General features: G+C 37.3%; 1 long non-coding RNA gene across 1 annotated transcript; it reads right to left on the bottom strand.

The window, feature by feature from the left end:
• Positions 1-6093: 6093 nt before the first annotated feature.
• LOC149134320 (uncharacterized) lies at positions 6094-8315 on the bottom strand. Its single transcript, XR_016242754.1, has 2 exons — positions 6682-8315; positions 6094-6598 (listed from the first exon to the last, which is right to left on the bottom strand). It is a non-coding gene; the product is annotated as an uncharacterized LOC149134320 (long non-coding RNA).
• Between the last annotated feature and the right edge of the window lie 4916 nt (positions 8316-13231).

Below are 13231 nucleotides of genomic sequence, written 5' to 3'. Positions count from 1 at the left end.
AAACAAGACACCTCAACTGAGGAGTATTCTACCAAGGTGGGTGGCTTTATGCCAAGTGATGCTGAATTTTAAGTATGACAGATTGACAGGTACAGGTATCTTTCTGTAGGGTAGTGTGCATGTATGTGTATGCATGTATATGTGTATGGGGGAGGTATGTGTTTACAAAACTACAAATCCCATTTTTTATTCACCTTCTACAGAACCCCTTCAGTTATAAATGACCATGGAATTGGACCTGGAATGCTACCTTCGGAGGCACAAGTTTGGGCAAGGTTGTTTATGGGAAACCAGCAGTCACCCATGCATACCAGTCTCCCCTCCTCATGCCACTGAGGTTCTTCAAGGGAAAGACAAAGACCGATACAGATTGGTACCAGTGATGTCGCAACTCATTTTGACAGCTGAGTGAACTGGAGCCACGGGAAATAAAGTGTCTTGCTCAAGAACACAACAGTCAGCCCAATCCAGGAATCAAACTCACTACTACATGATTGTAAGCCCAACACTCTAACCATTGGACTGCCCTTGGACTGATAACAGATGAACTGTAGACAGGAACTTCACTGCAAGATAAATGGACAACGAAAGCGAGGTAGACCGAGGAAAATGTGGAGGGGACAGGTGGAGGAGGAGATTGGGAGGGTTGGCTTGAGAAGGGAGGACATCCAAAACCGGGCAAGATGGTGAGATGGTGTGAGGTCAGTTGCTATGGTATTGAGGTAGATCCAGCCACCCCCATTAATGGGGACAAAACCCAGATTCAAAATGATGGATGATGATGATCACACTTGACCTCACAGTATGAAGCTGACTGAAGCGAAATAAACAATACACCAACACACTCTTGTTCCTGATTATTTTTATGTATAACTTAACAAAGCTACACTCTTATGAACTTACCTACACCTTCATCCTGTTAAATCCTCAGGATTACTTCTCTTATGTTCACCTCCTTGTAATCTGAGGGTACACTCTGACATCACCTCTTTTCCAATTGGGGGCAACCATGTATCTCCTCTACTGCAAGATAGCTGCTTCAGTCTCTCTATCATACTTCAACCTATTACCACCTGGTATAAATCCACCTCCTCAATACTACACCCTACCTTAGTGATGGGGTTTTGTCTTGCAAGATACTCAATGACTTCACTAGTGTAAGTGTCATGTAAAAAGTACCCAGTACACTCTATGAAGTGGTTGGTGCTAGAAAGGACATCCAGTCATAGAAGCCATACCAAAACAGACAATTGGAGCTTAGAGCAGTCCTCTGGCTTGTTGGCTCTTCTCAAACTATCAGCCATGCTGAATATGTGAAAAATTTACCTAGATTAAAGCATGTACCAATGGTGTACCTATATTACTATATATATGTTTGGGTTAACAAAAAAGAGGAAAATATTCTCAGTACAGATGTGGAGTATATTTATAAATTGTAGAGCTCAGATTGTTAACTGTTAACACTTACAGTTTCAAAATTATCACTGATCACTTAACTGATTTCTCAAGCACAACACAAATAACAAATATGGTTTATGTGTGAGAAGTCACTGCAAAGGTGAACAGTATATAAAAGAAAAACTTTGTGTATGTGTGGGTGTGTATATGTGTATACATACACATATATTTATATATGTGTATGTATGTAGATATATATGTATTCATGGGTGTGTGTCTGTGAATTTGAGTGTATGTGAGGTGAGTGGTTTTATGTATATGTCCACGAGGCATGTGTGTGTGTGTGCGTGTGTGTGTGTGTGTGTGTGTGTGTGTGTGTGTGTGTGTGTGTGTGTTTGTGTGTGTGTGTGTGTTCACACAGAATGTAGATTAGTAAATAGTCAGGGATATAAATATAAATATACAGAAAACTACATATGCAGATGGCTACACAGCTGAACAGCCAAACAGATAGATTTATAAATAAATAGATAAATGAGTGTACATACACACACACACACATGTATGAATCCATATATATATATATATATATTTATATATGTATATATATATATATATATATATCCATGTGTCTGTGTATGTATGTATATACCTCTCTTTGTATATCTCTCTCTCTCTCTCTCTCTCCCTGTATATACATATATATATATATATAATGTTTATATGTATATGTGTGTGTGTGTGTGTGGTTGGGTCTATGTATGTGTAAGTTTGTAAGTTTCATGTATGTCTATGTATACATGCACACACACACAGATAAATATGTAGCTAGATAAGATGAAAAGATAGACAGGAGATACAGTAGACTGAATACATAATTATATGTGGCTGAATCTGATAAATTTGCAGGAAATGGTCCTCTCTTTCCAGCTGACTTGTTTGTTTATATCTGTGTGTGTGTGTGTGTGTGTGCGTGCGTGTGTGTGTGTGTGCGCGTGTGTGTGTGTGTGTGTGTGCGTGTGCGTGTGTGTGTGGCTAAGAAGCTTATTTTGCAACCAAATGGTTTCAGGTTCAGTCCCACTGCACACCACCTTGGGCAAGTGTCTTTCACTATAGCCCCAGGTCAACCAAAGCCTTGTTAGTGGATTTTGGTAGATGGAAACTGAACGAAGATCATTGAATATATATATATATATATATATATATATCCAAGGTTTTAAATTTGTGTGTTTAAAAAGGTAGAAACTCTCAACACGACCGATCTATATTCCATTTATTTAATTATTTACCATTCGATGTCAACATTTCTGTGCCCAACTCTATCCAGCGACTGATCCGTTGGATGTCTGATGTTTGCCAAACGTCAGACATCCAACGGATCAGTCGCTGGATAGAGTTGGGCACAGAAATGTTGACATCGAATGGTAAATAATTAAATAAATGGAATAAAGATTGGTCGTGTTGAGAGTTTCTACCTTTTTAAACACACAAATTTAAAACCTTGGAAATATAAACAATGAGAACGACCCTTAAGGAATCTAATTAATGATCCTTTGGGGTGAAGTCTTATGCTATATTGGTAACGATTGCGAAATTTACTGGAAAATTATATATATATATATATATATATATATATATATATATATATATATAATAATTTTCCAGAGGATATAGCAACCGTTACCAATATAACATAAGAACTTACCTTAGGAGATCATTAACTAGATTCCTTAAGGGTCGTTCTCACAGTTTATATTTATATTATAAGGTTTTTAACTTTTAAATTTTCATATTCAAAAGAGACAGAGACTTCAAACTCGATATATCGATTTATTCTCGATTTTGAAGTCTCTGTCTCTTTTGAATATGAAAATTTAAAAGTTAAAAACCTTATAATATATATATATATATATATATATATATATATATAAACAAATTGGCTGCTTATTTCTCTGGAACTGGTCAAGATGGTATAGACATCACTGATGAGAACTCAATAAGTTTCGAAAATCATTTAAGGTTGTTCCTATTTATTCTTTTCTTTTTGTTCTTTTATTTGTTTCAGTCATCTGACTGCAGCCATGCTGGAGCACTGCTTTTAGTCAAACAAAGTGATCCCAGGACTTATTCTTTGTAAGCTTAGTACTTATTCTATCGGTCACTTTTTACCAAACTGCTAAGTTATGGAGACATAAACACACCAACATCAGTTGTCAAGTGTACTAGACAAACACAGACATGCAAGCATATACATATATATATGACGGGCTTCTTTCAGTTTCTGTCTACCAAATACACACACAAACACACACATGCACACACACACACACACACACACACACACACACACACACACATATAGATATATATATATTTTATATATAACAAATACAAAATGGGACAAGAACGCAAAACATCCACACAGTTAGGTGATACAAAAAAAGGACAACAAAACATCCAGATAGACGATACAAAGAAAACAAGGACGAGTCATTCGGAGTTTTCTTTCCTCAGTCGAGTTCCAGATTATCTTTGCAATATCGGCTCGTTATACTCGAGATTGTTCCAATCTGGCCAGCCCCAAGGAAAAACTAAGAGCATTAGATTCCTTGGAAGAAAGCAGCAAATGTATACGAAAACAAGGATGAAAAAAAACAGAGAATGTTACACAAATACAAATAACAGGACATATTAAGGACGAATTATATTAAGCTGGTGTGTGTGGAAGTAAAGCCTTACGTCAGGGATACAAGATTTCACAGGTTCAGGGAGGAATATAGATGTTACATGGACAGCAGCCAAACCAGAAAAGAAAGGTCAGGCTTGGCTAAACACTGGTCATGTAGAGAGAGAAGAGAGAAAGGTAGAGGCAGAGGGACAGAAGAAATAAGGAGGGGAGAGAAAAAATGACAGGGACACAGTGAAGTGAAAAGAGGAGGGAAAGTGAGCATGAAGAGAAGGCAAGGAAATGTGAGAGAGGGGGAACAAAATAACGAAGAGTGGAATGAACGAAGTAAGCGTGAAAAGGCTGATAGAAAGAAGAAAAGAAGGAAAGAATAGAGTCATACAAGATGTGCGGGTGACACGTAAAAGCACCCACTACACTCTCTGAGTGGTTGGCGTTAGGAAGGGCATCCAGCTGTAGAAACTCTGCCAAATCAGACTGGAGCCTGGTGTTGCCATCCGGTTTCACCAGTCCTCAGTCAAATCGTCCAACCCATGCTAGCATGGAAAGCGGACGTTAAACGATGATGATGATGATGATGATGATGATGTATATATATATATATATATATATATATATATATACAGGAAAATGAAAAAAAGCCAGAATGCTGAACTGGAAGCATATTTAAATAAAGATTCATTCTCCTTCTTCTTGATAATTTGCTTCTTCGCAATGAAAACCGGTTAGAAAAAATCTTTATTTAAATATGCTTCCAGTTCAGCATTCTGGCTTTTTTTCATTTTCCTATTATTTCTCCACGTGCGGTTAACACAACCCCACTATTTACTGACTTATATATATATACATATATATATTATGGAGATGTACTTGCATAGCAAGTGACCTGATCGTGTGCTGGAATGAAAACAATTGCAGTGTGGAAGGTGTTTATAAGCCATTTAAGAAACACACAAAAACCGTGAGATTTACTTCAAAATTTAAATTTAATTTGCCAAAATATTTTTGTCGCTTTGAGACCACAACCTGTTCACTGACAAAATTCCGTGCTCACCTATATTGTCATCTAAATTACGCAAAAATTAAAATAACACTGACATCTCATGTTAACAGATATATTTATCAAAATTACATAAAAATATATCTTGAAATACTAAAGAGTAAATTTATTCAATAAAATTGCCATTGGCTTCAACCACGGCCTCCTGACGACTTCGGAATCTCCTGCAACTCTTCTTGACAGTCTCCTCATTTAAGCTGATGAATGCTGCCATAATCCTTGCCTTCAGTTCATCTTTAGTGTTACAAGGAGTTTTGTTAGTCTCTTGCTCAACTGCACCCCACACATAATAATCAAGGGGATTGCAGTCTGGGGAGCTAGGTGGCCAGATGCTAGAAGTGATGTGGTCACACACATTGTCTGACAGCCATGACTGGGTTCTCCTGTTTGTGTGGCATGGTGCAGAGTCCTGTTGCCAGACACAGGGTCTTCCAGCATCCCCCTCTTGACCCAGGGCAGCACTACCTCCACCAGGCACTTGATGTGGGCCTCCATGTTAAGTCTTAGGCCATGCAGGAAGATGAATGGAGACATAATGTCACCATCACTATTGATCACTCCAAACACCATAACATTGATTGGATGTTTGATTTTTATCACTCTCGGTACATGTCCTCAGCTTGGAACCTAAACACTCTGAAATGTTCATATTGGAGCTTCTGGCACGAATGCCAAGCAGTACAGCATGTTGTTTCCAAATTACTGGCAGAGTGAATAGCATCATGGTGTTGTTTTTCTCACAGACAGTGCCTAACTGACCCTACTATACTGTATAGTCAAGAAAATCAAAAACAAACAATGCACATGCACGAAATTAAAAGTATAAAACACTGACAATTTACCCATCGCACCCTGTATATATATATATATATATATATATATATATGTATATATGTGTGAGAGGTGTATGTATGTATACATACAACGGCCTTTTTTCAGTTTCCGTCTACCAAATTCACTCACATTATTTTATTGGCCTTTCTTTGTGGCCTGGTATTTATATTATTCATCTTCCTTGCCGAATCACTATGAAGACATAAACAAACCAACACCAGTTGTGAAGCAGTGGTGAGAGACAAAAACAAGCCCAAAGTTATACTCACTGCTTTGTGTGTGTGTGTGTGTGTGTGCGTGCACGTGCGTGTAATGGGCTTCTTTCAGTTTCTGTCTAGTAAATCCACTGACAAGGTTGTGGTTGGTCCAAAGTACCATGCACTGGGACTACACACGCATACACATATACAGATACACACACACACACACACACACACACACACACACACACACACATACACATATAAGCACTTGTGTGTGTGTGTTTGAGGTCATGTAAACAAGAGGGAGTTTTGTCAAACCTACAACCTAATGATAATATAATAATTGTGTGACTTTCTTACCTTAAAAGGGGACAACGATACATCTTGTGTAGGTTCCTGTAAAAGATAAACAGATACCTACAAGTAATTAAGGTGAAATAACAGTTTTTAAGTTGAAGTAAAAGGTGAGAACATCATCAAAAGGACTTGGAATAACTTACCTTTTCCTTGTAAGGTGACATACTTTTAAGGGTATCCATCACTCTTGTCACTACGTTATCTTGTTCAGGGAAAATGTAAGACATTGTTCTTTTGTTTGTTTGTGTCTTGTTTTTGGTTTTTGTTGGGTTTTGTTTTTTTTTGTTTTAAGGATTTTTTTTGGTATTTTTAACAATAGTAATCACTAGTAATCACTTCACTGGAAACTTCTGGAAGTTTTTTTTTTTGTATAATTTTTAATTATTTTTTTTTTTATGTGTGTGTTCTAGAAATGTTCATGATCTGATTGATTTTTCTAGGTTTTTTTTTTCCTAATGAGGAATTTATCTTGAAATTTTCTTTCTTCAAATTGTTATAGTGCATGAGAGAGAGGGAGAGAGAGAGAGAAGGGAGGAAAAAGAGAGAGAAAGATATGTATATGTATATATTTATATATATGTTTATATACATATATATATATATATACACACATACACACACATATATATATGTTTAAATGTATATGTATGTGTGATATATATATGTGTGCCTGTTTAGTATAACTTTCTGTTATGGTGTATATAAATATATACATAGATGTGTTTCGTGGAAAGAGGTTGTACATGGAGTTTTATACATCTTTGCATTCCTGTAGTTGTCAATTTATACACTCACATATTTAAGTATGTACACATGCATGCACACACACACACTTAGACACACAGACACATTTAAACACACAATCATCTATATTTATACACATTCTTTTAAAATGCAACACACTTCAATCACTTCCTATATATATAGATAGATAAATAGATAGATAGATAGATAGATAGATAGATAGATAGATAGATAGATAGATAGATAGATAGATAGATAGATAGGTAGATAGGTAGATAGATAGATTGATAGATAGACAAATAGATATGCGTATGATTGAATGTATGTATGAATGTGTGTGTATGTATGTATTTATGTTGGTAGGTAGGTATATGTGTATGTATAAATAATACTAACAACAATGATCTTATTGTTCACAGTGCTCAGGTGCACTTGTTTCCGCAAGATACATAACAGTGTTTAAGTAATATACACTCATACTTGTTGAGATATATGAATTTATATATGTATATAGATGCATGTATGTACATATATATATATGTGTATATATATAGATATATATGTATGTGTGTGTTTGTATATGAACATATGTATGTATGTATGTATGTATGTGTGTATGTATGTGTGTATGTGTGTGTGTGTAAGTGTGTATGTGTGTGTATGTGTATCACTATTTAAAAGCCTGCACCGAGCAAAGACATGTGTTTAAAGTATTTCTGTGTCAACAAAGTCGACAGGCTTTGATAATATATCTATTGAATAACAAATTTGCTTTTCACAATTCACAGCTAATTAAAGTAATGAAGATGTGTAACAATATTAATGCTGCTGCCACTGTTACTACTACCACTACCACCGCAGCTAACTACTACTACTACTACTACTACTACTACTACTACTACTGTCGTTGCCATAATTATTATTATCATTATTATAATTATGATTCCTGAGCTATCATCATCATCATCGTTATCATTAATATCACCACCACCATCATCAGTATCAGCATCATCATCACCACTACTCCCCACCACCACCGCCGCTACCATAAGTAGCAGCAGCACCACCACCACCACCACCACCATCACAACTGCCACCACCACCACCACCACCACCACCACCACCACCACCGCCACCACCACCACCACCATCATCATCATCATCATCATCATCACCATCACAGTCTATATTGCCACCGGTGATGTCAGAATACACTGCCTTCATCCTCATCCACCTCCCCATTCTCCCCCTCCTCTTTTCCACCACCTCTCTTTCTCCTAAATTGATTAGATCATTGATCTGTTTGTGGCATCCGTTCTCGTCTTTCTCTTCTCCCCCCCTCGCTCTCGCTCCACCCTGCCTCACTGTACTTCAAACTTTACTCTTTGCCGTCCTCTACTCCTCCCAATGCAACTACCACCTCAGCCACCACCACAGCCACCACTGTGCCACCACCTGTACCGCCATTATCTCTCCGCTCACCTTCCTCCATAACCAGTCACTGTAACATCTGTTTCATCACCTCATCTAAATCCCCAAGATAAACACCATCATCACCGCCACACCATCGGCACTTCCCCATAATCCAATCACATCGGGAACATCATCATCATCATCATTGTCGACATCGCAATGATCATCATTATCAGTCTCATCATCGTCATCATCATCATCATCATCAACATAAACATCATCATCATTATTATCGTCATCATCACGACCACCAGTACCAGCATAGATATTATCATCATCATCATCATCATCATCATCATCATCATCATTATCATCATCATCATCATCATCTTCATTGTCGTCGTCATCATTATTGTCATTGTCGTCTCAGTCATCATCTTCAATATGACTCACCATCATCACCGTCATCATCATCATCATCATCATCATCATCTCCTCCACCATTATCATCTTGATTGTCTGCATCTTCCTCACCACCAACACCATCACCACCATCACCACCACTATCAATATCATCATCACCATCGCCATCATCACCACCATCATCATCATCATCACCATCATCATCATCATCATCATCATCATCATCATCATCATCATCATCACCTTCATCATTCTCGCCACCATCCTGTCTACTACACGCAGCCTCCATCATGCAAGTGTAAGTATCGTCACTATCCTCGACACCAAGATAATCTCTCTCTCGCCCCCCCCCCCCGCATCACAGCCATCAACAACAACAACAAAAAGATTATCTCATCAGCCCACCACCACCACCACCACCACCACCACCACCACCACCACCACCACCCCCTTCCACTGCTACAACTAATAAAAAAAAAGCGAAAAAAATCACTCCACCACATCACAACCGCCACCATCAATGTAATTAGAATTAACGCTGCCACCACCACCACCACCACGAATTATACAACTCACTCAACCTAATACTACCACCTCCAACCCCCACCACCACCACCACTGCCATCATCATCATCATTATCATTGTCATCATCATCTTCATTCTAGTCTCAGTAAGAGGCTCGTTCCCATCACAATTCTGTAATTATGTTATTAATCACAGGTATTACTTCCCAAGTGTTATTATCTGATTAATAACCTCATCAACAATTTACAACACATTATCAAAGCATCTACTGATATATACATACATATATATATACATATATATATTATGTATATTATGTATAATACATGTATGTATGTGTAAATATATATATATATATATATATATATATATATATATATATATATATATATATATACACACATACACATGTATATATATATATATATATATATATATATATATATATATATGTGTGTGTGTGTGTGTGTGTGTGTGTGTGTGTGTGTGTGTGTGTGTGTGTGTATATACATATATACACACACATATATATACATGTATATATTTTGCATATATATGTGTATGCATGTGTGTATGTATGTGTGTGTGTGCTTGCTAGTGTGTATGTGTGAACGTATAGCTTCTTCTCTTTTAATTTTTTTCCTTCTTTCCTTTCATTGGATGAAGATTTTAGGTCAGAAACATTAAAACATTATCGTTTCCATTTCTCTGAGCATGAAACGAATAAAAATAACCAAAACTTTATTGTATTTTGTCTTGTTTTTCATATTGTCATTTTCATTATCTATCTATACACACACACACACACACACACACACACACACACACACACACACACACATATATACATATACATGTATGTGTGTGTACGTATATATATGTATGTATATATATATATATATATGTGGTCATCATTTTAACGTACACTTTCATATCCTTGAACTGGTAGAGGAAATTCCATGAAGCAGATGCCTTCCCTGTCACCAACACTCACATGTTTCCAATTAAGGTAATATTTCCCCATCTCCAGACATGTTTTCCCCAGAAGATTAGAGATGGAGGAAGGATACCGTTTGTATGACGGTGACACTTGTTTACAGCTATCATGCACTATCAAGACAAAGAGATACTAACAGACACACACTCATTTGCGTACATATATCATTGTCATTATTACTTAACATCCGTTTTCCATGCTGGCATGGGTTGTATGGTCTGACAAGAGCTGGCAAGGTTACGCTCCACACCAGACTCCATTGTCTGATATGTGTGTGTATGTGTGTGTGTGTGCATGTATGTATGTATGTATACATAAGCATATATATATATATATATATATATATAAACGACAGGCTTGTTTCAGTTTCCCTCTACCAAATCCACTCAAAATGCTTTGGTCGGCCCGAGGCTATAGTAGAAGACACTTGCCCAAGGTGCCACGCAGTGGGAATGAACCTGGAACCATGTGGTTGGTAAGCAAGCTACTTACCACACAGCCACTCCTACACCTGGAGATGGAGATAGATAGATAGACAGACAGACAGACAGACAGACAAGCAGACAGGTAGGCAGGCAGGCAGACAGGCAGGCAGGCAGACAGACAGACAGATAGATAGATAGACAGATAGAATGATAGATAGATAGATAGATAGATAGATAGATAGATAGATAGACAGACAGACAAAGAGAGAGAGAAAGAGCAAGAGAGTCAAACTGACAAACAGACACAACACACAGATACACATACACTGACGCATAGTGTTATGCATGTATGAATTACGTGTGTGCATACATGCTTGTGTGTGTATGTGTGTCTGTAAATACATTTGGATATGTGTTTGCATGTATATGTGTGTATCTGTGTGTATGTTGCACATATATGTATGTATGTGTGTTGTATGTGAATATATATATATATATGTAAGAAAATGTGTACCCGTTCACATTTACCAAACAAATAGCTTTTAATAATCCTAACCAACACTGTAATCCAACAAAACAGATTAATAATCATAAATGTGATGAATGTGTGCATGCATTTTATATATATGTGTCTGTGTATATATATATGTGTGTGTGTTTGTATTATGTATGTGTGCATATTTATATATGTATATATGCACATGTAGATTCTTGTAACTCACTAACTCTTGTCTATGACTCTTCTCTATGTAATTACACTACATACAGAATTAGATTTTGATCATTTTCTTTAATTATTGATTAATTTTGTTCCTTATCTTATCACAGGTAGACATAAATGAAATGTGGTGTTGAGTGAAAGATAATGATCCAGCTTACTAATCAGGCAATCTGGTTTCAGTTCCCAGTTGTACCTCCTTAACATGAGTTAAATGTCACTGGAAAGGATATAAATTGTTATATATCTATTGAAAATATATAGACATCACAAAGTGAATATACATCCCTCATGTCGTGTATACATATATATGCTGTATTCAATGCTATCATAGTCAAAGTGCATATAGTACAGAACATTAATTTACAACTGCATGTCCTTCCTGTTTGTTCATAAGTTACTTAGTTATATCATCTTACATATATTTCATTAACAATCAAAAATATCAGTTATGTAAGGAAGACAATACAAGCAAGCTACACTGTCAAATCTTCAGAGATTGTATAAGGCTCATTAGTAACATTTAAAATTTATACTAAACTGCAGATATTATGACTGTTTCAATTGCCGTAATAGCTAGTGGAGCAGAATTGGCAACATGAAATCCATTGGGGCACAGAAAATCTGCCTCAAAAACATTCCACCTGAGCTACACAAGTGTGAAGAAATGGACATTAAAACAGTAATGATGTAGTATGACCATGTGGTTAAGAAGCTTGCTTCACAACCACATGGTTTGGGGTTCAGTCCCACTGCAAAGCACCTTGGGCAAGTGTCTTCTGCAATAGCCATGAGCCAACCAATGCCATGTGAGTGAATTTGGTAGATGGAAATGGTGTGGAAGCCCATAGTGTGTGTGTGTGTGTGTGTGTGTGTGTGTGTGTGTGTGCATGCATGTTTTCTCCTGTAATAAACATGCTTGCATTAGCTGAAGAAAAGTAACAAGTATCGAATAAGTCAACAAGAAACTAAGAGTTCTGAATGTAAGTGTTCTATGCCCATGTTATCATCATCATCGTTTAACGTCCGCTTCCCATGCTGGCATGGGTTGGACGATTTGACTGAGGACTGGTGAACCAGATGGTTACACCAGGCTCCAATCTGATTTGGCAGAGTTTCTACAGCTGGATGCCCTTCCTAACGCCAACCACTCCGAGAGTGTAGTGGGTGCTTTTACATGCCACTGGCACGAAGGCCAGTCAGGCGGTACTGGCAACAACCACGCTCAAAATGGTGTATTTTACGTGCCACCCGCACAGGAGCCAGTCCAGCGGCACTGGCAACGATCTCGCTCGAATGTTTAATAAATATGCATGTATGTATGTGTGTGTGTGTGTGTTTATGTTTGTCCTTTCCACTATGAGCACCACCACTGCTGACCAACTGGTGACACTTTGTTTATGTCTCCTTAACTTAGCAGTTCAATAGACTAAGTAATGGACATAAA

The sequence above is a fragment of the Octopus bimaculoides genome, chromosome 8 (genome assembly GCF_046866305.1).
Source record: "Octopus bimaculoides isolate indiv1 chromosome 8, ASM4686630v1, whole genome shotgun sequence".
NCBI classification, from domain to species: domain Eukaryota; kingdom Metazoa; phylum Mollusca; class Cephalopoda; order Octopoda; family Octopodidae; genus Octopus; species Octopus bimaculoides.
Note: the sequence above shows the minus strand (reverse complement) of the source record. Positions and strands in the feature narration are given on the sequence as shown.